Here is a 27,518-nt window from a genome sequence, read left to right on the forward strand (position 1 = left end):
TACTATGGAACGCAGCCTTAGGTGACTCTGAGTGTGGCTTATGGTTTATCCTTCCGGTTCTCATTCTTCACTTGCGTGCAACCTGTTTTCCATTGCCTGGATTGTGAATTTGAGTGGGTCCTGGATTTGTGTCTCTGCAACACGGTGTCTCCTGAACTGGATTTTAATCTACCAATCAGTCCCTTAGTTGCTCATGAAATAGACTGTTCTAGTACCAGGATTATGGCCTGAGCAACGGGCCATGGTGTTCTAGGCAAATGGAACATTTGGACTGCGGCCAATGATTTTATAGATTGCAGTTATTTTGAAATAAGCCAGAGTTGTCTTCTGATGATGCTGGAGGCTCCAGCAATTGAGGAACATGTATGTTCTTTCCCTTTGCTTAATTGGATGGCTGAAATGTTCATGGATGAAAACAATGACTTCTTGTTGGAAGCGGTTGCAACATTTGGTGCTTACACGTTGTTGGACTGAAGTATTATTTATTTTTTTGCTTCATGGACACGTGCTGGACTCGTAAATATTTTAAATTTTTGTCTTGATTTTTTCTTTCATATTTGAGGTACTTTCACACACCATGGCCACGTGTGTTAGTATTCACTGATTTGGATTTTTTTCTATTTTCATTCCTAAAATTCAAGGGGCCTTATTTATGAAGGCCTTGCGCCGCCGGTGCGGCACTTTTTCCCATTTTAAAAGTAGCGCACCGGCGGCGCAAGGCCTTCATAAATAAGGCCCAAGGTTGGCAAACTTTCTGAACTTGGTTCTGTCTCCCTTGAACTTGAACTCTGCATTCTATGATGTTTACCCTAACTGCTGTGTGTTCCCCGAACATGGGGGGGGGGTGTAGTGTGGTTTATGGGCCTCTTTCTGTGTGCATGTTAAGTTAGCATGGCTTATTAGGAGTTTAAACACCATTTTTCCTTTTGCTGCCTTTTTGCGCACAACTCTGCTTAGCTGTTTTTGCAGAGTTAGCTAACACGAAGGTCTATATATGAAAAAAGGTTTGTTTTTTGACATCTCTAGACATACATCGCGTCCCCAGTCAGTACAGTGAGTGCTGAGCCGCCAAGGTTATCATAACCTGCGAGCCTGTTTATTGTCGTGTTCGTGTAACACATTCTAGACACAAAAATTTGGCAGCTGCAGGCCGAGTAGGATTCTGGCGCCTTTATCATAGCACACTTGCCAGAATTGAACACGCTTGGAAGATTCCAGGAATGCAGAGACTAACCGATCCTGATGTAATTTACACTTACTGAGCAGACAGGTAAATGGGGTCCCCCTAAGAAAGCTCAAGAGACCTTCTATAGTTTTATAATACATAGTTATTAGATAGGGAGGATGCTTCAAATAGGCGCTTTTATAACCTGTTTGCACTATCATTGTAATATGATTCCTCCTTTTATATTTTATGGAATTGTAACCATGCTGACCGTATTGTTCTTAATCATATGTATGCTTATGTTGATTAAAATACTGTGCTTGGGGGGTGTGGCTAGCAGCCAAGTATGGCGGCCGCATAGAAAGAGAGCTCCGAGAGTGAGGCGGCTCCAAATCGTCTATCCGTACAATGATCCGCATGGTTAATACCTCAAAATGCAGCCTCTAAGATTTGGGACCGAGCGGCGCTGATCAGCGCAATCCCGGTAAAAATCGGAGCCCGGGCAGCACAGAACGAAAGTGTTTTCCGGCACGGGCCTACACAGCAATACTGAGCCCCGACGTGGAGTGACGACCCGGCGTGGAGCGGAAGTGCGGGCAGTTCGGCGGCGAGAGACCGGAAGTCGGCCGCGCAACTTGTGGCGGAGCCTGGACGGCGGCGGCACTGTTGTGGACTACTGGCAACGCAGAGGCGGCGCCTGGGGCACATACCACCGAGGGAACACCCGACCAGCAGCCAACCTGAGTGGAATAACCCCAGCATTGAATATTACTACCGGAGCGTGACGTCACCCAACTGTGAGTGTCCGGAACCCTGGCAAACGCTCGCACCCGCCCAACCCCACCGGAGCATCGAATGGCGCCGACGAACCTCGCACGCTGCTTGTTCCCCTTGCAGCGGGTACCGACATCGGTGCAAGGGAGGGGGGCGATTGGTGGGACTGAGGAGAGGCTGAGACGAGACGACCCCAGCCTTGCTATTTGGAGTGAGTCGAGGTGCCCGAACGGGCTGCGGGTGGAAGTTATAAATACCTGCCAGGCCCCCAAGACGGAAGGGGGCAGCGAGACGACCGCAACCCACCTTCAAGCTACCGCATTTCTCATTCGGACATCATTGTGGGCAGACCGGTGTTGGAGCGCCTGACACGGAGTCGCCACGATTCCCTGGTGTGGGTCACCGCTACGCTGCTCCCCGTTTAAACGCGGAGCACCACGAGTCTGACCAGCGGCGGAAAGGCCGCAAATCAACACAATGACGGGTAAAGGCTTGAGGAACAACACGACACAGGAGAGATTGGACAAATTTACCTATGACAAACGCAACCCCCCTCAAGCAGAACCACGCACGCCCACAGGAAAATCGCCAGAAGGAGATGGAACAAAAAAGATCACGTTGGACGATATCATGAAAGCATTGTCCCAGGTGCAGGTCATGGTAGGATCAATCTCGCAGTGGAACGCATGGAGGCTGACAACAAACTCCTTAAAGAGAAACTGGACGACCAGGAAGGGCGCTCCAGAAGAAATACCGTTCAAATTCTTGGGGTTCCGGAGACAGAGGGCATCAGAGCAATGGATCTCCACGTGGAGGAGCTAATTAACACAAGACTACAGCCCAAAGAAGTGTCGCACTTCTTCTCGGTGGAAAGGGCGCATAGGGTTCCCGGCGGAAAACCTAAACCGGGCTTGCCCCCCAGACCAATTCTGGCCAGACTGTTCAACTTTAGAGACCGGGACGCTATCCTACAGGCGGCGAGGGTCTCACCACCGATCAAAATCCAGAACTCCACAATCGCCTTCTTCCCAGACTACACGGCTGAAGTTTCCCGTCTAAGGAGAACATTCTTAGTAGTCAAGAAAGTACTGAGATCGAAAGGTATGCCGTACTCGATGCTATTCCCGGCCAGGCTGCGAGTAGTGGCTGACAACAAAACCTGGTTCTTTGATACGCCAGAGACTGCGCAAGACTGGTTGGAAGGCTGGCGACAAGTTGGACTACCCCGCCGCACAAACAAGAATCATCGAAACAGACAAGAGGAGGGCCAAGACGGAAGCCAAGCCACGGGGGGGGAACTTTGGAACACTTATCAGAGCCTGAGACACGAGAGGATGGCCAGGAATCAGGTTCATAAACACCAAGTGCTGCACGAATAACAGCATTTCGGCGCCACAGATCATGCGGCCTGACGGAACTGAACTGGGGGAGGCCGAAGAGGGTCAATGGAGCCGCCTCCTCCACGGGACCTTTCACCCCAACAAGCAAGTACAATGTTTTTGGGAATGGGTAAGCACTCTGCTGAGTTGGGGAGGCGGGCGGTTCAATGTCCGTTAAGCAGGGAGGCGGAGGGGGGGGGTAGGGAGGAGTTAGTTTTTGTTCTTCAAGTTTAAAACGTCTTAATGGCACACGACGGCGACCAGACCAGAAATACACAACTACGAGTTAGACCCAGGATACCAGAAGGGAAGTTACCCTTCTACAACCTTCGACACCCTTACAATGACACACAGTTCACACCTTACCGACAATGACAGAGTAGCGCAGATAATACCAGTGGGCCCGATGGGCTTGATGTCCTGGATTGTGAGGGGTCTGGGAGACAAAATCAAGAGAGGATTAGTACTACAGGCGATAAAGAGACAGAGACCGGCTCTGGTCTTATTGCAGGAAACCCACCTTACTGGAAAGGCGTGCCTGGCGCTAGATAGAAGAGGATATCGAATGGCAGCGCACTCTGAATTCACGTCAGGCTCTAGAGGAACAGGCATTCTAGTAAAAAAGTCCTCCCCGTTCATTATCAAGCACACGAAGGTGGATAAGCAGGGCTGCTTTGCGGCGATTCAGGGACAGTGGGAAGGTAGATTACTGAATGTGGTTTATGTCTATATACCCCGGACACTTCACTCGGTCACGCTGTCAGTGTTGGGGGAATTCCTCCTGTAATTGCCTGAAGGGGACATTATTATAGGAGGAGACTTTAATACGATTGTAGATGCAGCAGTTGATCGTTTCCCGGCCGGACCCCACCCGCCCGGACCCTCCCGTTTCCGGGGCTTCCTTGAGGCATTGGGGCTGGTAGATGTCTGGAGACACATGCATCCCACTACACAGCAATACACATATTATTCCACGGTTCACAACAGCCTATCGCGCATAGACTATTTCCTATTGTTGGGTAACGGACTTCAGCACTTTGACAAAATAGACATACAACCCAGGGGGATTTCTGATCACTCTCCGCTTACTTTAACTCTATCCACCCAAGAGAAAGCGCGACAGAGAATATTTCCCATCTATGCAAATTATCTCAAAATCCCGAAGATTACAAAAGACCTCAAAAATACGACTAAACACTATTTTGCCGAAAACGTGACATCAGTCGCCTCCCCATCCATACTGTGGGAAGCATACAAACAGTGCTTAGAGGTCAGGCGATAACCTCAGTCACTGGCTACAAACGTACACGACAGCAGGAATTGTCAGAGTTAGAACTAGCACTACACACAGCAAACACGGCGCACGTGGCAGACCCCACTCCCGACACCGCGCACACCCTGCAGCTACATCAACAGCGATACCGAGATCATCTGACACAACAGACAAGGGAACACATTGAATCCACCAAACATAGAATTTACGACATGGGGGTCAAAGCAGGGAAAATTCTGGCCTGGTTGGACAAAAAAGGGGGAAGTACGCGTGGAATACAACAAATATATAATAAGGACGGCATTGCTCAAACACATCCTGAGGAGATAGTCCGCATACTGGCGGACCACTTCCAAATGGTTTACACCCCAGATAGAATTGTAACAGAGGAGGAGGCACAAGACTCCCTCAGACACAATGAGATTCTTACATTGACACCGGAAGCGGCTGACGAACTAGAGGCCGACATCTCTCGCGAGGAAATACACCGGGCCATACACGCGATCTGGGAAGGCTCTGCGACCCAACGGGATCCCTATAGAGTGATATAAAATTATGTCTGACACAATTAGCGTGCCCCTATTAGCGATGTACCTCGAATGTTTCTCAACAGCAGAACTCCCACCAGATCAGCGGACTGCAATGATAGTAGCAATCCCGAAACCCGGCAAGCCGCCGGCGGAATGCACCTCCTACCGCCCAATATCCCTTCTAAACGCAGAAGCAAAAATCTTAGCAAAACTCATAGCAAATAGACTGATATCCCACCTCCCGAATCTGTTCCACCCCGATCAATCCAGCTTCATGCCTCACAGAAACACTGCACTTAATCTCAGGCGGGTCCATAGAGTGTTGGCGCGGGCCACGCTACAGTCGTCGCCAGCGGTGATACTTTCGCTGGACGCAAAGATGGCGTTCGACATGGTGGAATGGCAATCCTTATTTGCAGTACTGTCACGAATGGGGTTTGGTCCAAAATTCATGGCGTGGATACGACTCCTGTACACTAACCCAATGGCCCAAATTACAGCTAACGGACACATCTCCCACACAATACCACTGGCAAGAGGAACACGACAGGGTTGTCCATTATCGCCTTTGTTGTTCGCGATTGCACTAGAACCCATGGCAACACTGATCAGAACGACACCGTTGCTGAAAGGCATCAGTTGACGGGAGGGATGGGAGGACAGTCTCTCGTTGTACGTGGATGATATGCTAGTATACCTGACAGAACCGGAACACGGTATACCGACGCTGCTGACACTGTGTGACACGCATGGGAGGATCTCGGGCTACACAATAAACTGGGCGAAATCGGTGATATTTGTCGTACAAGGCCCTGCTCCCTCACTTGACGATGATTGCCCCCTCGGACTCGCAGACGATTCCTTCAAATATCTGGGCATCCACATTACAAGAAACCCCTCCGACTTCTTTGATAAAAACCTAAAGCCACCACTGGAACGTCTGCGACACGATGTAAAACACTGGGCGGCACTGCCCCTGACTCTCCTAGGCAGGGCGGCCCTATATAAAATGATGGCCTTGCCGAGATTTCTGTATGCCCTAGACAACCCCCCATTTCCGGTGCCGCCGAGATACTTCCGGCAGGTAACGGCCCTGGTGTCCACCTTGCTATGGAACAATCGTCCGGCACGAATAGCACACGCCAAATTAAACAGAAGCTGGTACGAGGAGGTGATTGCGCTGCCGAATCTACAGGCTTATTACTGGGCGACACACCTTAAAACCATTAATCATTGGCTACACACCCCCCAAGACGACCCTGCATACAAGGCAGATAGGGAACAGATGAACTTGGACAATATGCTGGCGATGCTTTATGACAGGCGACTGGCAATGAAACTAGTGGGACCCACAAAACACACGACCACACTATGGCACACGGCTCATGCGAAATTGGGATGGAAAGACAAAATCACTAAACTAACCCGTTTATGGGACACCAGGGTGTTCGGACATCTAAGACGCTGCAAGGCTTTACATAGTGGGACAACATCAGTATTTAAACAGTTGGCGATTTATGGGATAAGGGAACAGTGGTTCCATTCACACAACTCCAGCAACAATATGAGTTAGGACCGACTGAGACCTATAGATACATACAAATTCGCCATGCATTATTGACCACAATACCGACAGACATAGAAGTCCCGGAGGCCTCTCCACTAGAGGACCGACTGCTTACAGACTACATGCAATGCAGCGCCACCTCACTAACATATAGGAAGCTGATAAACAACTTACCAGACCCTGTATTAAAACTAAGAGAAATGTGGGTGGAAGAATTGGGTGACATGGACTACTCAGAATGGAATGAAGCATTGGCATCCCCAAAAGAAGTAGGTATCTCGGCCAGATTTCGCCTAGTGCAACTTAAAATACTGCACAGGGTATACTATACCAGAACCACACTTCATAAAATACATCGAGCACAGTCCCCCTACTGCCTCCGCTGCTGTGGGGAGGAGGGTACATTTCTGCACACTATATGGGACTGCCCACTTATAGCTGACTATTGGAAACAAATCATGCGTACCATCTCACAGACATTGGAGACATCTCTAGTACCCGAGCCGCGCACATTTTTACTGAATATATGGGACCCCAATGACTTGTCCAGACATGGGTTGAAATGGGTCACGGTTGGTATGATAATTGCAAAGAGAGATATCGCACAGAAATGTGGGGCAGCTGAAACCCCCACTATAACACAATAGTGTAGAAATATGGACATGGTAATGTTTACTGAATGCGCAGTATACACAGCTAGGGCCAGTCCACGTAGGTGGAATAAGATATGGACTCCATGGAACGTATACAGGGGGGAGATCTGTGACCCTCTGCCGGAAGACGAGATTAAAGCCTCAGACGATGAATCTGATGGAGATGTCTAGGGAAGGAATAGGGGATCCCTTCGGTCACCGTAGATAGATGGAGAAGTACCTACATAAATACCTGAAAGCACTAGATCTACACTACCTACATAAATGAGTTGTTGCCTTGTTCACGCTGATGTGGCTGCCTACAGAAGTGCCCTCCATATAAGTATTTTATTTACTATAGTTGATGCATTCAGTTGAAAAGTTCTAAGATTAAAGCAAAATTTTAGACCTGGGATTTATCCGGGAGAACACACTGATTGTAGGATATGCATTTTATCAAACCGCGCCGCGGGCCCCAGGGTTGTTGGCTGAAAGGCTGTGTTAAATTGAACGCTATTTGACAGACATTATCTGAGACGTGTCCGGCCCTTGGGGTTGTAGGCTCTACGTGGTGTAATGGTAAATTTGTGCAATAAAGGTCTTTATAAAAAAAATACAAATAAAAAAATACTGTGCTTAAGATCACGTAGTTAAAATAAACATTTTAACCTTACCGTGTCTCTATTTTACTCCGGTTGTGGATTGGTATGAACGTATAACAAAAGAGTGTCCTCACTTCCCACCATTCCTGAGATGGCCCTAAGTCGCATGTTCTAGGTTGTCTAATCATTGGTTTCCTTGCTATAGGACGAAGAGCTAATGTGACACTGATTGCTAGTCTGGTAGGGGATTTTGGGTACTAAGGTGAGTTTTGGCACACCCTAATTCACTGAGGTCCTAAGTCGCTATGCACAGTTCTGTGTCTGAGCAGAATCCCTGTAACAAAGGAAGCATTGCGCAGCGGCAGTAGCGAAGAGATATGGGGTCATACATCATGAATATATTCCACAGTACCAATTTCCATATGGCGCTGCGAGGAGGTGCACCATGTTGCATCAGTTCTTCCCAAAAGCCAACAGCCGGGCTTGCAGAGCTCAGTCAGACCCAAATTCAAGGGCCCAGGACTACGGTTGAACCACTTGGGGGGCTACATTCACAGAACACAGATTCTCGGTGGTGAATTCATGTTGGTTAGGGCCTTTGCTGACCCTCAAGGTCTGATCACCAGGCCAGCCATCTAGCCCTTGGAGTCACTCTGGTGTTCCTGGGTTCAAGATGCAGGTTCATTCCTTTTCACTCAGACAGCAGGTCAACAGTGTTGCAGGGCAGCAGAGTAGCAGTCTTTCTTGTAGCAGAGCAAGCACAGCAGTCATTCTGAGTCTTCCACAGGTCCAGCAGTGTGCTGTAGAGTGGAGGCTGATGGTCCAATATTTATACTTGATGACAGCTTTGAAGTAGAAAAAGGTTCTGGAGGTTTCCACCTCACAAGGTGTTTGGAATTTCCTGCCTCGCTGCCTTGGTACCAGCTTCCTTGGCAGCACAAAAGGCTAATGTGAAACCCTTTATGAGTGTGCTAAGGCAGAGCCTTTGTGATGTGCTAGTGTGGTAGGTAACAGTTTCTCTCTCCTGCCAAGTCAGAGATGGCCCATCCTCCCAACATCTATACTCCTTTGTCTCATTGGCTGGGAGTAGTACTCAGAGACCGATTGCCAACTACACATAGTCATGTGGCCCAGGATCCAGGCTGCAGGCACCAAATGGTTGGGACAGGAAAATGCCACTGTTCTAAATGTCACCAAAACAAGAATTTGCCAATACTGATAGTCATTCACATCCTCATTCAAACTAGATGATCAAACATCTCAATTGTTATGATCATAACATAACTTTGTTTCCAGCAAAAATTATTTCCACTGAGGCTCATTAAAAAAGGAATTGTCAATTTGAAAAGTATGTTCAGACGAGCCCAGTAGGACCACTGTTTGGTCACTGCCCTTGCAGAATATAGGCATATAATAGGGATTTGATCACAGAAAGGGCAATTTACTTGTTCATTTCAAAATCTTTAAAGTGTACGGAACCAGGAGTTGTGATCTGTTTTGAACTGTGATGTTTTATACTGTGTCATATGTAATGTACAGAGTCTGGATGTATTGTTCTATGTCCTGTAATTCATATGTGTTGTGTCTCTGTGTTATGTAAATTGCTGTAAATATAGATTTTTTCAAAACATAAGTATGAGCAAATGATAAATTTGGTGCCAAAAACCTAAAATCAAAGAAAAAATGTAAAGTAAAAAATTAAAATTCAGGAAACAAAGTGATCATAGCAATTGAGAAGCAGCCGGCGATACCATCTCTCCTTTGAGGTTGGGGGGCAGGCTTTAGGGAACAGGGATCTGGGGCGCCGCCCTGAACTTGCTTACTCTATTCATTACGGACCGGTCACAAATAGTTGAGATGGGTCAATTTTACTCAGGTCCTAATCAGTTGTTCTGTGGAGTCCCTCAAGGCTCCTCATTGAGCCCAACCCTTTTTAAACATTTATGTTGCCCCTCTAGCCAGGGTTGTAAGATCCTTTGGGCTGGAAGTGCTATCTTATTCTGATGACACCCACATTATGGTGTCTATTACCAACAAAAGAGAAGCATCAGCAAATAATTTTAAACATTGCATGCAGGCAGTGGCCTCCTGGATGGTAGAGAATTATCTCAGACTCAATAGGGACAAAACGGAGGTTTAAGTCTTTGGAAACCAAGAGGACATCTTGTCAGAGGCCTGGTGGCCTGATACGATTGGCCCTTGCCCATGCTTCGAGTCCATCGCAAAAAACCTTGGCATCTTAGATGCAACTCCCTTTCCCTGGGCGGTAAGATCAGTAGAACGATGTGCACCTGCTTTGGGATTATTGGGATTCTCAGGAAGATTTCTCAATTTCTTTCCTTTTTCTCCCCAAAACAGGATGTTGTTGCCCTCGTATTGTCCAAATTGTACTAATGTAATGTTCTCTACTTGGGTATCAACACGGGACTCATGCACTGACTACAGCTGATGCAGAATGCTGCTGCCAGGCTGGTGATGGGCCTTCCCAAATACCATTCCATTTTACCTACAGTAAGCTGCACTGTCTCCCTTCTGGCTGAAGAATCCTGCTTAAAGCCCATTGCCTCACTCACAAGGCTTTCTATAATACAGGGTCAGAAGGCCTTAAGTGGTTCTTTCAAAGATATGTTCCTATCAAAAAGTTAAGATCTGCCAGTAAGAATCTGCTGTTAGTGCCGAGGTTTAAGAAAGTAAGATGGGGGGTGGAGTATTTTCTTCTGCTGCGGCCAAACTCTGGAATTCCCTACCCTCCTCAATCTCTGGACTGGAGTCTCACTCCTACTTCCGGAAGGCCTTGAAGACTTGGATTTTCACCCATTCATCTCCTTGAGCCTTACACATTCTCGTCTGTTGGCCCCTTTCCGCAGCGCCTTGACGCCTCCGGGCAAAGTTTGCGCATTATAAGGCTAATATTTATTCATTCATCATCTAGTTTGAATGAGGATGAGAATGACTATCAGTATTGGCAAGTTGTTGTTTTGGTGATTTAATAGAGGCCTATCCTTACTGATTAAGGGCTGAAACCTACATTGTTAAGGAACTTCCTAAATGTGCCATTTTCAGAATTGTGACCTAAAATGCAACTTTACCATCATAGAGGGATTCAAATTACTGTTCGTTTGACACCAAACTCTGTATTCCTACCTGTCCCAAATTAAAGTTACCACTTATTAACTATAATAAGGTGAGCCAGTGTTATCCTGTGGGAGAGGTAGGCCTTGCAGTAGTGAAAAATGACTATAAAGAGTTTTTCATTATCAAGATTGTAAAAGTTTGAAAGTACATGGCCAACTTTTTAAATACACTGCACATTGCCCTACGGGCTGTTTAGGGCCTACCCTAAGGGTGACATAAATGTATAAAAAAGGAAGGCTTAGGCCTGCCAAAAAGTTTATTTTGCCAGGTTGAAATAACAGTTTAAACCTGCAAACACAGATTCCAGTGGCAGGCCTGAGACATGTCTAAAGGACTACTTAAGTGGGTAGTGCAATCAGTGCTGCCGGCCCACTAGTAACATTTAAATTAAGGGCCATGTGTATAGGTAGTACCACTTTACTACAGGCTCATAGTTAAACTAAATATACCATATCCCTAGATCCGGCCTTATTGAAGAACTTTAGGCCTATCTCCCTCCTCCCTGCCCCTGCCAAGATGCTTGAGGCGCATCTGAATTTTCATCTGTCCTCCTTCCTTGAATCATCCAAATACCTTGACAACACGCAACATGGCTTCAGAAAGCACCACAGCACTGAGTCTGCTCTCACTTGTGTGGTCAATAACATCCGACTTAAAGTGGACTCAGGTCAAACCACGGTCCTGGTTTTGTTGGACCTCACGGCCGCGTTCGACACCCTCTCCCCGGCCATTCTGACATCTCGGCTTAGGGAAGTTGGTGTCAGGGGAACGGCCTTGAGTCTCCTCAACTCTTTTCTGTTGGACAGGGAGCAGAGAGTGATGCTGGGGAACCACCTCTCCCCTGCCAAGTCATTGCAGTGTGGGGTGCCACAAGGGTCGGCTTTAAGTCCGACCCTATTCAACATCTATGTGGCTCCCTTGGCAAGACTAGTAAGATCGCAGGGGATGGAGGTGGTATCCTATGCAGATGACACTCAGATCATGGTGTCACTGGCTCACTCTTCTGTTAGGACATCTGCCGCCTGTTTCAGGGTATGCATGCAGTATGTGGCAGACTGGATGACTATAAATTCCCTGAAACTGAACGGCGAAAAGACGGAGGTGTTGATTTTTGGGAAGGACCAAGATGTTTGGTCAAGTGAGTGGTGGCCACCTTCTCTTGGCATCTGCCCCACCCCCTCCCAATCTGCCAGAAACCTTGGCGTAATTTTTGACCCCTCGCTTTCCCTTTCCCTCCAAGTCAACAGGACCGTGGCCACTTGCTGGGGTGTGATTAGGATACTCAATAAAATCCGTGGGTATCTTTCCCTTCAGGCTCGTAAGCAGGTTGCAGTTGCCTTGGTAGGATCGAGATTGGATTATTGCAATTCCCTTTATACGGAAGTCAATAAAAGCCTTTTGCATCGATTGCAGGTTGTGCAGAACACTGCAGCTCGTTTTGTCTTGGCCCTTCCTAAAACCTCCTCTGCCACTGCAGCTAGGAAAGAACTCCACTGGCTACCGGTGCAGCACAGAATCTCTTTTAAAATTCTGTGCTTAGCCTACAGAGCTGTGACGGAAGGTTCCTCTAGTGCCATTGGCTCTCTCCTTACGCGCTACGTCCCTACAAGAGGCCTTCAGTCTGCGGCACTCTGTCAATTGGTTGTTCCGCGTTTCAAACTAGCCAGATGGGGAGCCAGAGCGTTTTCCGTGGTTGCCCCTCAGCTTTGGAATTCTATCCCTCTTGATATAAAAACCCTTCCCACAATTGAGCTATTTAAAAAAGCTCTTAAAACCTGTCTCTTTAAGAGGGCCTACCAATGAGAGCATGCTGCTGAGTGTTACTGCAGGGGGCTTAGCTGATATATTTGATTTAGGCGCCTTGACGCCCTTGGGGCTAAGTCTGCGCAAGATAAGATCCTTTTCATTCAATTAGCTGTAAGCCAACTTTATCAAATTTAAAGATTTGAGAACAAGCACTTTAGCACTGGTTAGCAGTACTGAAGTGCACAGAATTCAAAGGCAATCAAAAACAAATTCAGCAAAAACAAGAGGAGCAAGGCAAAACGTTTGGGGGAAGATCACCCTAAGGCTGTGGGTCTAACACATAATATTCCTAAAAATTACAGGGCAGATTTACAAGAAAGTGACTCAGTGCGTGCTGCAAGCCATTTGGCTTCACTGCACTGAGTCACTTCCAAAGCACTGTGATGCAACATATTTACAACAATAGGTTGCATCTCTGTGCTTCCCCCTGTGCTGGCGCACAAACTGCTGCCATGCGGAAGCACTCTTGCACCATGGTGCAGGGATGCCTGCATTGTGGGGAGTTTGATTTTGTTCATGAAGGATTCCCTTCCTGAGGGGGCGCTAGAGGGCGCACGGCAAGATGGCCGCGCTTCGGTGAGGCTCTGCCAGACCGAGTTTAACATCCATCTAATATCCGCGTGATCCAGCGTTATTCGTCGTCCACACTGGAAGAAGTGTGTGGGTAAAGTTGCCAGGAACGGACTGATATTGTCCACAATACTCCAGGAGGTGGCGTTCGGGACTTATCTGTCCCGGTTGAACTGGTGCGGGCCTGCTGGGTAACAGACGGGAATGCCCGGCGACTTCTGAGGCCTGCCTGCCGGCCGCCACGTGTGGAGGGGAGCGGCCAAATCTGAGGGCTGTAAAGAACATTGCACCTGCATGCACACGCAGAGAGTGCGGTTTGGCCACCAGTAGCGACAACTGCAGTCGAGAGGGAGACAACGGAAGACTCGGCACCGGAGACCGCCTGAGGCTTCGGGGGCCTTACATTGAAAGCCGCGGTCTGGATTTTGGTTTGTCGGCTGCCCTCTAAAGAAGGTTCGCCCAGCGTGCCTGTAAGACAGCAGCGGTGACCGGGTGCATTGTGAGGCTTAACGGAGAGGAGATAGAGCTGCGGCAGGAATCACCGTCAGTCGCTGTTGGATTCGAGATAAAGGGCCGCGACTTCCATCGGTGGCCTAGGGACTGCGACTGCTGCTGCGGAGAGCTGGAGGGTCCGGGAAAAGGCTGCTGCACACCTGAGCATGGCGACGGCGGCGTGGGGAGCAGACCGCTAGCAGGTTTCCGGTGCTACCGCCTACGCTGGTTACGGTGAGTGGGGCTAGGCCTGGAGGGAGCCGGGGCTGCGGAGGCGGGATTCGGCTCATCTGGGCCTGGCTGCGCGATCCGTGGCCGGCGGGGGTGGGGGTGCGGGTCGGCGACAAGGCCTGGAACTGTTGGGGGCCTGAGATTATTACAGGCACATATGGGCAGACGATCTGTGACTTGTGTTGGATGCAGCTTGGCCCGGGTGATTTTTTAATTGCGGACTGAGCACTAGAGCACTACCATTGTACCACGCATCTGGAAACAAAAGTGGCATTACTGGAGGTTCCTGGGGTAGAGCGAGGACAGATATATAGACTGCTCAGCTTGAGGATTTAGTCTGAGATTACATATCAGATGGCGTGGTAGAGGTACGAACAAGCGGCTCTGGCTGGCATGTGCAGATAACTTTTTCACTGTCTAGACCCTTATTACATAAAGTATAACTGCTGATTGGGCGTGCACGATACCGGCAGGCGCTTTGGGCCGTCAGGATAGGAACCAACCTAAATTGACTTTTGATATGCGGAAATCTGTGGCGCCACCGTCGCAAGAAACGACAAATGCAGACTCTGCAGGTGCTGCGGGGGGGACGCCGAATTTGGAGGCCACACTAGTTGCAATGCAAAAAACCTTACAGTCCATAGAAGGCACTATGGAAGCAGTGAACCATAGGCTGGACCACATGTCCACGCAGTTTGAGCGCCAAAACGAACGCATGGACGAGGTAGAGCAGAGGGTGTCGGCGACAGAGGAGGGTCTAACAACTGTGGCTTACAAAGTGTTCAACATGGAGAAAGTACTGGCAGTAATACAGGCTAAGAACGAGGAGTTGGAGGGGCGGTCCCGATGCAACAACATATGCGTTACGGGGCTGCCGGAGTCCACGAATGTGGGCAGAATGGAAGACTTCATGGAGCGTCTCTTTGTGGATATTTTTGGCTCTGAGCATCTCTCTAAAATGTTCATTGTAGAACGTGCACACCGTTCCTTGGCGAAACGCCCGGTGGCAGGGGCGCCTCCACGACCTATTGTTGCCCGCATCTTGAATTATAGAGACAGGGACGTGCTATTGCGCCTGGCGAGAGAGAAGGGCACTATAGACTATCAGGGAAACAAGCTGGAGTTTTTCCCAGACTTCACACTGGCTGTGCAGACGGCACGTAAAGAATTTGCGGGTGTGAAACAGGTGCTCAGGGCGGAGGAGATTCCATATGCCATGCTTTATCCAGCTCGGCTGCGAATTGGGGCACCCGCTGACAATAAAATATTCACTTCAACCAAGGCTGCCATGGAATACGCGAAGAAGCAGAAGAAGCGTAAGAGAGATGCTGCCAAGGAGAAAGAGGGAGATGATGAACTCATGGAGGAACACTGAATTGTTTGTATGTCTAGGACGCTAATTACAGCGCCTTACTGGGCTCTTTGTGTATAATTAGAAGGAGTTACTGATCGAAGCTGTAGAGTTACTTCTATCTTTCGCAGGGTGTCACTCTGCCCATATACTCTTGCATGGATACCCCAAAATACCTGCATCAGAGAAAGGCAGTGATGGTGTATGCTGATAAACAGGGTGGGCATTGAACAGTATCTGGTAATAGGGCAGGGTGCAGATCCCCTACTGTGAGATAACTGAATATACCTCTTGATGGGGGGCAACGCATAACTGGACAATGGGCTCATGGTTCGTGTCACAATGGACCCGTACGTGTCCCTTAGGATGTTGCCATTCATTTCTATGCATGGTGGCACCCGATATCTGACCTAATGGTTGTGAAGGGGCGGGCTTCAGCGGCATTGTGTATGTTTACCTAATCTCCAAGCACAGACTATGGTAATGTAGGGAGACTTTGTGGATCATCAATTCAAGGAATGCAATTTGAATGTACTAGGTTACTATTTGTACTGTGCGGATTACTAGGATAATGAGTATACTAGATGGCAATGTTGGTGTGCACATTGATCGGGGTGCTTTGGGGTATAGCAAGTGGGAGCTGGGTAGAGGGCAGGCAGCGGGCTGCACCGTCTGCTCCTTACTGATAGTGGGTTCAAATGTGTATCAGTGAATTATGTCTGTTCTTTATATGCATAACAGGATACGGTGCGATGTGTGGAGCTGGCGGATAGCAATGGATACTATTATGCATAACTTGGTCACCTCTTGTATAGTTGTATACGGGAGTTACACACCACTTCGCCCCCACATATGGGAGTACCCCACTGTTGAATGGTTCGGGGAGACTGGGCGGGGGGGTTGGGTGGTATGGGTGAGCTTTGGCAGGTTGGGGTGGCTGAAGTGGGTGGGGGGTTGGAATGGGGGGAAGGGTCTCTTTCAAGCAGCGTTGGATGCATGGATGATCTTTGGCACTTAGGGGTTGTTGTTACGGGAGGGGAGCAGGGAGGGGTAGATAGCGGGATCCTGAAGTACTGGTCGATTTGTAAAGGGCACTACAAAGGGTGTTTGGTGCGGCGAGGGAGTGACCGTGTGCTGCGAAGGTGGATATTGGAAGCCATGTGTGCTAACAGCGGGACAAGTGGGGCCTTGTTGACATTCTGGCAAGACAATTACAGACACAGTATGTATGGATAAGGGAGGGACACTCACTTGGCTATCCTGGAATGTACGCGGACTAAAAAGACCTCAGAAGACCAGGCAGGTGTTAGCCTATTTGAATAGACACAATGTGCAGGTGGCCTTCTTACAGGAGACTCATCTCAGGGGGCAGGCAGCGGAGACGGTGGCTAGACAATGGGCTGGCACGAGATTGGCGACTTCATACTCCTCGTATGCCAGGGGGGTCATGATATTAATCAAGAAAAATGTTCCATTTATGAGACTCCATGAAGAAATTGATACTGAGGGACGCTATATTATTTTACATGGCAAAATATGTGGTACACTAGTGACAATGGTTAATGTCTATGGGCCGAATGTTGATGATCCTGACTTTTATGTTAAATTATGGAACAGAATATATGCCTTACCTCCGTCTGCTATAATTTGTGGGGGAGATCTAAATGTGACTCTGGATCGGGAGCTGGATTGGAAAGAAGATAGACCAGTGGCAGTGAAAAAAGCATGTTTGGCAGTGCAGAATGGCATGATTGATTTGGGCTTGGTAGATGTGTGGCGACTTGGACATCAGGGCGTAAAAGAGGGAACGTGCTATACATCGGCACATGATACCTGGTCATGATTGGACTATTGGCTCGTAACTAAGTATGTCAGTGGATGGGTGATGAAAGTGGAACATCTACCCCGCACACTGTCGGATCACGCTCCAATTCGAATGGAAGTCTGTATGCCCTCACATGTGCGGCCACCCTTTACGTGGCGATTGCCACCTGGGGCTCTGACTGATCAGGTTATGCGTGAGGGTCTGCGTGAGATGATTGAGGAGTACTTTGACAAGAATGTGGGGTCGGTGGATGATGCCTGTGTGTTGTGGGAAGCTTTTAAGGTGACGGTACGTGGTGCGTGCATTGGACTGCAAGCTGGGTTATTGAAGTCGCTCAGAGGCTCTATGGAGAAATTGGAACGGGAACTGACCGGACTGGAACGCCAATGTGAGACACAACCAAATGCACAACTCTTGGCTGATATACGTTCAAAGGTTACAGAGTATAATGACTTGGCAGAACAAGAGGTTAAATACCTATCCAAGCGCACTACAGCTCGGCACTACGGGGAGGGAGGCAGACCGGGGCGCGATCTGGCAAACAGACTTAGGGAACCATGGGCCAAACAGTGTGGGGTACAGGAAATTAGAGACGGTGACAGGACGGTGACAGATGTGGATGGCATACTAAATAGTTTCACGCGGTACTATGCCCAGGTGTATGAACATAGGGAGACGGCAGGGGAAGATGAGATTGCCAAATATTTGGATGATATAGCTCTGGTTTGGCTCTCGAGGGGGCAGCAAGATTTTCTGATGCATCACATCACCGAAGGTGAATTAATGGATGCCATAGCGGCTCTGCCAAATGGGAAGGTGGCAGGTACAGACGGGCTGCCATCAGAGTTTTATAAGGAGTACGTGGATCTGATTTTACCGCACTTAGCGAATGTACTAGAGGAAGCTGTTGATCAGGGCGATGAGGGAAGCCCTGTTGGTGATGCTCCCCAAACCTGGTAAACAGCCGGACAGGTGTGAATCGTATCGTCCTCTATCCTTGATGAACACCGACGTGAAGATTTTTGCCAAAGTGCTGGCTATGCGTCTACGGTTGATATTACCAGTCATGGTGCTACCGGATCAATCTGGCTTTGTGCCACAAAGATCGACCTCCCATAATCTGAGGGCGTTGTTTGCCACTCTACATTTGCTGAAACCTGAGCTTGCTGCGGTGGCAGTGCTATTGGATGCGGCTAAGGCATTCGACTCGGTAGCCTGGAAGTATATGCTAGTGGTACTCCATCGGATGGGCGTGCCTTTTGTTTTCACATCCTGAATTAGTCTCCTATACACTAACCCAATCGCTCGAGTAAGGGTGAACGGCCGGGTATCAGAGCCCTTCAATATACGGAGAGGGACGAGGCAGGGATGCCCACTTTCGCCCCTATTATTTGCCATAATTATGGAGCCTCTGGCTTGTATACTACGTCAAAGGCACGCGGCTTCGGCCCTCCGGTTTCATCTTAGATCATTGGCGGTCTCCATGTACGCTGATGACATGGTGCTATACGTACGGGAACCGGCTACATATTTGGAGGGTGTGTTGAGGGAGTACGTTCGATTTGAACATTTCTCCGGACTCTCGATCAATTGGGACAAGTCTATACTGTTGCCATTGACGGATGTCCCGGTGCCGTTCCCTTTGGAGTTCCATCTTGACTGGGCAACTGAGCCCGTGCGGTTTCTAGGAATATGGATACATAGAGATCCTCAGGAAATAATTAGGGCAAATTATGGTATAGCAATCTCTAAATTGGAGGATCAGGTGGCGCGCTGGATCAGACTGCCTCTCTCGTTTGCAGACCGGGTAGCACTAATTAAAATGGTGGTGCTGCCTACATTTTTGTATTATTTTGTCAACATTCCTCTGGTTCTGAGGTCTAGTTTTTTTGCGACGCTACAATCCCTGATGATCACCCTGGCATGGGGGGGGGAATAAACCACGAGTGAAGTGGGACACGCTGACCAAGCCTTACGAATTGGGTGGATTCGCTGTGCCGGATATGCGATTGTATTACCTATGCGCACAGGCACACTTTGCCTCGTATTGGATTTTGGCGCCACCCTACACTCCACATGTGGCGATTGAGGCGGGGGCTATCTATCTGTTGCCACTAAAGGCGATGGTGGTGAATCCGCGTTCAGTTTTCGAAAAGGGCGATGTGGACACGGTTCAGTGCACTGCTAAAGCCTGGCAAGACCTAGGCAGGGGCGCTGATAGGCTGCCATTGTACGCCCCGGCTATGCCATTATTACACCATGGACAAATCTCTGTGTCAAGGGAAGTGGGGGCCCTACAACTATTGCAGGGGGCTGGGATACAGACGATGGGCGATGTCTTCCCTGGAGGGCAGTTCATCTCCTTGCAGAGTTTATGTGAAACTACTGCTAATAAGACGATGGCTACGTTTGTTTATGTCAGATTACGCACTGCAGTGCGTGATTTATACCCGACTTTCCCGTTGGAGCCTCTGACGTTGGGCGCATTGCAGGTGATGTATGCCACAGACACTCGGGTCAAGATGTTATCCAGACTTTATCGAGCTTCACAAGAGGATGAGGGAGGTGGGATTGAAAGTGCCAGAGCGCGATGGGATGCCTGTCTGCAAACTCCCCTGACAGATGAGGAATGGAAGGAATGCTGCTCTATGACCGGCGCGTTTGTGGCCAATGGCAACTTCAGACTTTTGCAATATAAGTTTCTGCAACAATGGTATTACACGCCGGCGCAGCTCTTGAAGTATGGATTGCATGATTTGGCTTGTTGTGTACGTTGCGGTTCGCCTGAGGCTGACTTTATGCATCTGGCGTGGGGATGTCCTCGAGTCAGTGGATTTTGGACAGCAGTAATGGATGTTTTGGCAGACATGACGAAAGAATCCATTGCCCCAGATCCGCGCATATGTTTACTTGGTATGGGGTCTGGAGTGCCTTTGAGAGTGAGAAGATTAGTGTCATTGGCGTTACAGTTGGCGAAGAGAAGAGTGGCTATATGCTGGGGGGGTAAGCGTGCTCCGGATGTGAAAACCTGGTTGCAGGAAATGGCATATTGCCGTGACCAGTTGACGTGCTATTATGAGGAACTGCCACAGGCCTCGCGCCCAAAAGACATCTGGGGTCTGTATACAGAATACATGTTGGCTAAGCTCTATGAGGAAGACTAATTTTGTCGCTCAATCGGGGATGTCGTCATGCTCTGGTATCAGAATGGGGACTAGATATACTGCTACAATTGCACGGAATATGGATATGCGTCTGCGTAAAGTGGGACATGACACCGGGACCATAACATTGATGCATCGCAGAGTTACATTCAATATTATTCAATTGCTCCTACACAAGGTTAAGTAATGGAATGGTGAGTACTCGGAGCACTATGGCTATTAATGCGGTGTGCTTTCACGCCGGCCGGATTGCCCAGTCAAATCCGCATTTAGTTGCTTGTTGACCAGGATCCCGGGGATTAAGTGGGTGGGGGGGAGTTGATTGTTGATGTATTGTTACGACTATGCAAACTTGACCATAAGGCTGTTATCTATTTATAAGGTGAACATTGAGTCAGCATTGGTTAAATAATGCGCCGCCGGACCTATGGTTGTTGGCTGAAGGGCCGTGCACTGTGAATTGATTCAAATAAGATGCATGGTATAATTTGGCCGGCCCAATGGGTTGTAGGCCAGAAGTTTTGTTGTTACTAAATGCCTTAATAAAGGTCTTCAAAAAAAAAAGGATTCCCTTCCTGCACAAAAACAATCTGAAATGCTGTTGTTCAACTTCTATGTGTGCTGCATTAGCACACATAGAAATGGAAAAACGTCATAGTTTCAGTGATTGTTTATGTGCAGGAAGGGACACCTGTCTGTACAAAAACGATCATTAGAGGTTATTTCCTTTTTCTATGTGTGCTGCACAATGCAGCAAGCATAGAAGAAGGCAAAAAAAGGAGAAAGAAATACATTTCTCTTTGTTGCTCCTCCCCTGGGGAGGCGTAGCATTCACACGCATTTCCAGATTTACAATTCCTGGTAAATCTGGAAATGTGCCTGGTTCCATGGGTGTTGAGTAGGAACCCATGGAACACCCCTTTCACGCAAAGTGCAGCATGCAAAGGGGCCATATTTAGAAGGACAGGTAAAGTCACGCCGGGTGGCTTTTCCTGTCCTTGTAAATATGGAGCAGTGAAATGCGCCACCGGTACATCTCGAAAAGTGACGCACTGGTGGCGCAAGGGGCTTGTACATCTGCCCCTACATGAGGGTCAAATAAGACATAGACATGGAGCAACAGGGAGGAGATAAGGAGAAAGGCCAGAAAGTATTTCAACATGTTGAGTATTATAGTGTATTAGTCTGAGATTTTCCATATATAGACTATTGTTAACTTAAAACACACGCACATACATAAGCACATTTGCTGTACGTTTTTCCGAAGACATCAACTCCAACAACTCAAACACAAAACAAGAAATCCACTAGCAAATCTGGAAAATGCCAACATGTCTTGTTATTCTCAAAAGCCACAACATCACAACGGAGAATCTATAACAGTAGTTTTCAGCTTTTCCAAATATGGTTCTCGACATTTGCAAATATAATGAACTCTTGTTTCAGGGGATTTCCATTTGAAGCCACGCTGCTGTTGAATGGCATTAGGCTGCATAAGGAGTTTCCAGAGAACAATTAATTCCCAAACCACAATCCACACAGCATATGGTAGTCGCACTAATTTGATGGTGGATGTGATTTGTTGGTGGGTGTAATATGATTGGAGAATCAGATGCAGATTTCTGAAAGAGTTTTGACCTTTTCAGTCTGAAGGAGCTTTTAGCTATTTCCCTTCTCTAAAGTTACCAGAAGGGGGAGTGTGGCACTTTAGGGAATCACTGAGTAAGTAACAAATACATAAATCAAATAGGATATGTATTGTGGCTGCAACTATTTTTAAGTAACAACTGCCTACAAAGATATTTTAAGGTAATTGTGACTGGTGCCTGTGCAGAGCTGTGGAGTAAACAATTTCACGGTCCATAAAATTATTACACATAGAATGCATGCATGTAGATGCAGTCTTGTAGTGTATGCATCGGTATGTTAAACACACAAATACATTTCCAGTTACATAAGAGCAATGGCAATTTTCAAGAGAGTTACATGATTTATTTTTCGTCAATCATGGAAATTATGCTGACACTGTTGCAAGACTTCACGTCCATGTCCCATAATGTATGAAAATTAAAATCTGGCCCACAAAAAAAAAAAATGCCATGAAACTCGGCCCTGCTTTACAAGCCCCTTGGGCCACGGCTGAACCACTTTTTCTGAAGCAGCAGCAACTCAAACAATGCACCACACTGCACCATATCTACAAACTGTCTCATTGGGTGCAATGCATCAGTTTGTAGAGACCTGCGTCACAATATACATGTGTAAGGTATAATGTATACAGGGTAGACATTCCCACGCCAAAAAGACACATAGAACTGGCACAGTGAAATTTACAACTTTTCACTGCACCACTCTACGTCTTCACTGCATCAAAATCCTTTGCCTGCTCAGAACAGGCATACGGAATGAACCCAGACTTTTGTAATGGGACTTGCCTATCTTTTCTGATGCATTGCTGGAGTTGCATCAGTTTGATGACTAACTCCAGCAATGCGTCACTTTTTTGTGCCAACAGACGTGTCAGAACTTCTGACATATCTGTTAAACCTTGGGGCATGGAACCCTCTATTGTAAATACAGCACATCCATGGTGTTGCAAGCACACTTGACTCAGGCACAAGAAAACTAACGCAACAATGCCAGTGCATCATTTTGTCAATGAGGCCCTCAGAATTTAAGGAATGATTTGCGCCACCATTGCCTAACTTTATCCTATATCAATCATGCAGCGCAAGGGGCTGGTAAATATTCCCTGATGTGTCTTTTCTCTGTGGTTCATGTGGTTTACAAACTATGGAACTTCCATGAATCACAACAAAAGAAAATAAAACACCCCGTTACAATAAAACTATGGAATTTCATGAAACAGGAATGTTTCACAAAATGTGCACTGAATCTGCCCCATGTGCATAATTTCTCATCAGGTGAGTTTCACAAATTTAGTAATTCGGCGTGATGTTTTGGCCAACACCAGTGATGACAGTAGTCAACGGAATCCATTGCACAAGAGATTTCTACCTCAATGTCATTTACTTGTAAGTTCATCTTAATCATTCAGTTCCCAAACTCATCTATGCCCCTGTAGTAGCAGCCACAGGAGTCAGTAAGTAAAAGTGTGAAAACATGGTATAAACCCAGTTACAATATAAATAGTTAGGGAAAAAGTGGAGTAGGAAATATAAACAGAAGTCCACCCATAGGTAACCCTGGGAAGTCACACATTAAAGCGGCCGTCAAGCAAAATACAAAATAATGTTCACACACTCCTGCATCTCTCCCCAACAATAGTGTAGTGCTGAAGGTTCACGCAGGAAGGATACAATACAGAAAGCTTTATTGAAGATAGTTACATGAAGGATAAATCCAGTACAGCAGGTAGTTAAGTTCTGTAGAGCAAGTAGTAAAGATCTGTGAAGCAGCCCCACCAGGAGCAGCCTGCATGCTGCTCAGCCCATTCTCAACTGTCACTTCCAACCTCTCAGGCACCCAGCCTTCCAAACACATCATCACTCCAACATTCCGAGAGCACGCACACAAAAACACAGACTGAGTAGGGGATGTAAAAGGCATAACAAGAACATGAGTAGGATACTACATATCTCCCTTTCTTACAAAACAGAAGCAAAGGTACTATACCTAAAAGAGATGTAACAATAAATTACCCAGTGCAGAGAGGAATGCAAATGCACCAAAGAAAGTAAGGTCAAGAAGACGACAGAAAGGAGCGGGCAACGAGATGGTAGGAGGAGAACTAAAAGGAAGCAATGGGTAAGTATACACAAATAGAAATGACCCATACTCTCCAACAACGAATACCAAAAGAGAAGAAAACAATAAATATGTGAAAGACACAACAAGGAGCAGAATGACATAGTCACACTAAAGACTACCCCCATACACACCCACTGGCCAGGCAGGCAAACAAGGAAGAAAAGACCAGGCACAATGGGAACTGGACACAAGACTGACACCCAGACACACAAAGAAGAGAGGGAGTGATCTCCTCTTGAACAAGGAAGAAAGAGAAAAATACTACACTAGAGAAAAGACTAAAGGCAGAGATAGAATAACAAAGAAAAGTGTATAGTTCAGGTTCCAAGGATGAGAAAAGATAGAACATCACGAGGATCACTGAACATGTCTGAAGACAGAGGGGAACAATAAAAATCCAAATACGTATAATTCAACTACTCCACGTTCATAATGATAATAAAATGATAAAGAGAATAACGTATGTACAACAATGTAAAATAATCCTCCTCACCAAATAAATGTAGTGACCACGCAGGAAGGATAAAATACAGTAATCTTTATTGAAGGATACATTCCGTACAGCAGGTAGTTAAGTTCTGTAGAGCAAGTAGTAAAGCTCTATGAAGCAGCCCGACCAGGAATAGCGTGCATGCTGCTCAGCCCATTCTCAACTGTCACTTCCAACCTCTCAGGCACCCAGCATTCCAAATGCATCATCACTCCAACATTCATAGAGCACACACACAAACACACTGGCTGAGCAGGGGATGCAGGGGCATAACATGAATATGAGTAGGATACTACAAATAGGCATTCTAGAATGTTGAATGGCTTGATGATGTCAGCTTGGGTTTTGAGATGTATTGTGACGTAATTCACTGGATGATCCCTTTAGTGAAAGGAAACTGGCATCTAGGGAGAAGCACGCAGCAGGTGGAGCAGAAAGGCGTGGCGCTCAGTGAAGGGCATTTTTATTCATCTGCATATATGAAAATACATGAAAATAAATCTTTGCTGTATAGCAATCATATCTGTCCAGATTCCTGTGGTGAATCGATTCTTATAAATTGTAAAACTTGCTTAGTGTACTCCGGGCTTACATAAAGGTTTTGCAAAATAACGTAGCTCAGCAACTCAGTGCAGTACCCCACAACCATCAATTTAAAAAGGCAAACATTCTGGCATGCGTAGTTCATGTATTCGTAACAACAGAATGCACATTAAAACAATAGTGCAACACATAAGTACCCAGGAAGTTAGGTGTGCAATTTTGCTATCACAACGTGTTGCAAATATTTTCTTCTTATTTGAAGCTCGGTAACCGTCAGCAAACGGTGCAAGACAATGGGCCTAGATATTTGGTAGAACAAAACACAAGTGCAAAGCAGACAACACTTTGAAATGTGAGGATTCAACACCGAAATATGGGGCTGAGCAAACCACTGGAGCCAAGGAAGAACAAAAGAAAAAAACGAATATTTTAACAGGAAATCGACGGTAGCTTTGCACTAATAAATATATAAAGGAGAGATATACCAAATTCCTCATAACCTACCAACACCCATCCTTTCCCTCATAGCACTGAGTTTAGTCTTGAAAGGTCGTGGAGGGCCAATAACAGTTCTTATGTTTAATACAATAGTAAAATGCACAAATGAGGAGTCTCCATCCATTAGCTCTCCATCTACTTCTGAGTAGCTCACCTGTGTGCAGCCCAGCTTATTACATTAGAAAGATTTTGCTTGGTTGAATTATTATACATATAAAAAGATTAAAAAGTTTATTTTACACAGTCACTACTGTTCCAAGGAACAATATGTGTGGGCCATGACGGGTTTTAATGGTATCTGCAAATTCAAACAAACAAAACGCTTGACATCTGAAATAAAGTGGTTGTTCTGCTGGAATACCCGGGTAGAAAAAAAAACAGTTTTTGGAAAAACATATTGCAACCCTAACATTTAGTAGATGCTTTCAAGCAGTGTCAGTTTAGTACAACATCAAAAAAGACTCCGATGACTTACTCTCATGATGGTTATCAGTCATCCATGAGGAAATATGTTAATATTAGAGGGATTTCATGAATGAGGAGGATATTCTATAGATCTTCTTCTGAAACAAAGTTGTCAGATTTAATTTACTTTTAATCATGTATTGGTCTCAGTTGCCCTTCGTCTGAGTCAATGTTGAAATTACTTTTTTTTTCAATAACACAATTACAATTTCTTTTATTTAGAAACGCATGTCTCTTGATGCATTCGACGGGTATTGGGAAATGTGTTGTATTTTCTGTTTCCTCTCTTTGATTATACATGTCAGGTTGTTCCCAGGATCCCTTTAAATACGACCTGCAAATTAACTACACCGCTGTAGATTCTCAGAAGGTTATTGCATTATCCCTGCGTTTATTGCGCCATCCGCAACCCCTGCTGCCTTCATTAAGTCACTGCTAATGAAAATATTGAAAAAGGAATACAGCACTTCCTTTAGGCTCAAAGTAATTAGAAAAGCAATTAAGACATTGAGTGGGGGACAGAGAGGGGAGAGATGTCCGAAGCCTATCGCCTGTGATTGAACACGTCCCACAAACAGCAAAGAGAAGCAGACAGTGCCCCCTTGTTAGAAATGTACACAGCATTGCAGGCAACGTTTCTGTTAAACGGTGTATGTAATTAACATCTTTTAAAGTATGGTATTGTTTTAAAATATAAATCAAAACTAGCAATGGATTCTTCTCCTTCTTATAAGTGACTGACTGATGCATCTTCGTCCTCTGGCTTCATTGCTTCTCATGTCGGCGATGGATGCAGAGATGGTGGGGGAGGGGGTCATTGGCTGTTGTGGTCACCATTGTAGTCAGAATTCAATCTAGCAGTGCACAAGATATCGTTAGTTGGTGATGGTGTCTCATGGAGCGTCATAAAAATATATTGATTGACTCATCTAAGAGGTGCAGATAGTTCCACCTGAATTAGGGATGCAGTTTAATAGAGAAAGGTTATGCTCAGGGGTTTGTGAATGTCATTAGCAATCAGGATGTATTCATTGGGGTGTGCGACAGAGTGAGTGGCCCAAAAGAGCAGGTAGTACATGATGTGTTTTAGTCATATTGACATGATGGTGCATCAGTCCTGCTTCAGATGCCCTGATGTCTTTTTGTAATCCTTGCATCAACGTTCACCTGCAGACAGAGTTAAGATACCAGTAGTTTGTGGGACTTGAGCCACATCAATACACACAGTTAGGAAAATGAGGCGCCGAAAATGGTC

Source organism: Lissotriton helveticus, chromosome 1_1 (assembly GCF_964261635.1).
Source record: "Lissotriton helveticus chromosome 1_1, aLisHel1.1, whole genome shotgun sequence".
Classification (NCBI taxonomy): domain Eukaryota; kingdom Metazoa; phylum Chordata; class Amphibia; order Caudata; family Salamandridae; genus Lissotriton; species Lissotriton helveticus.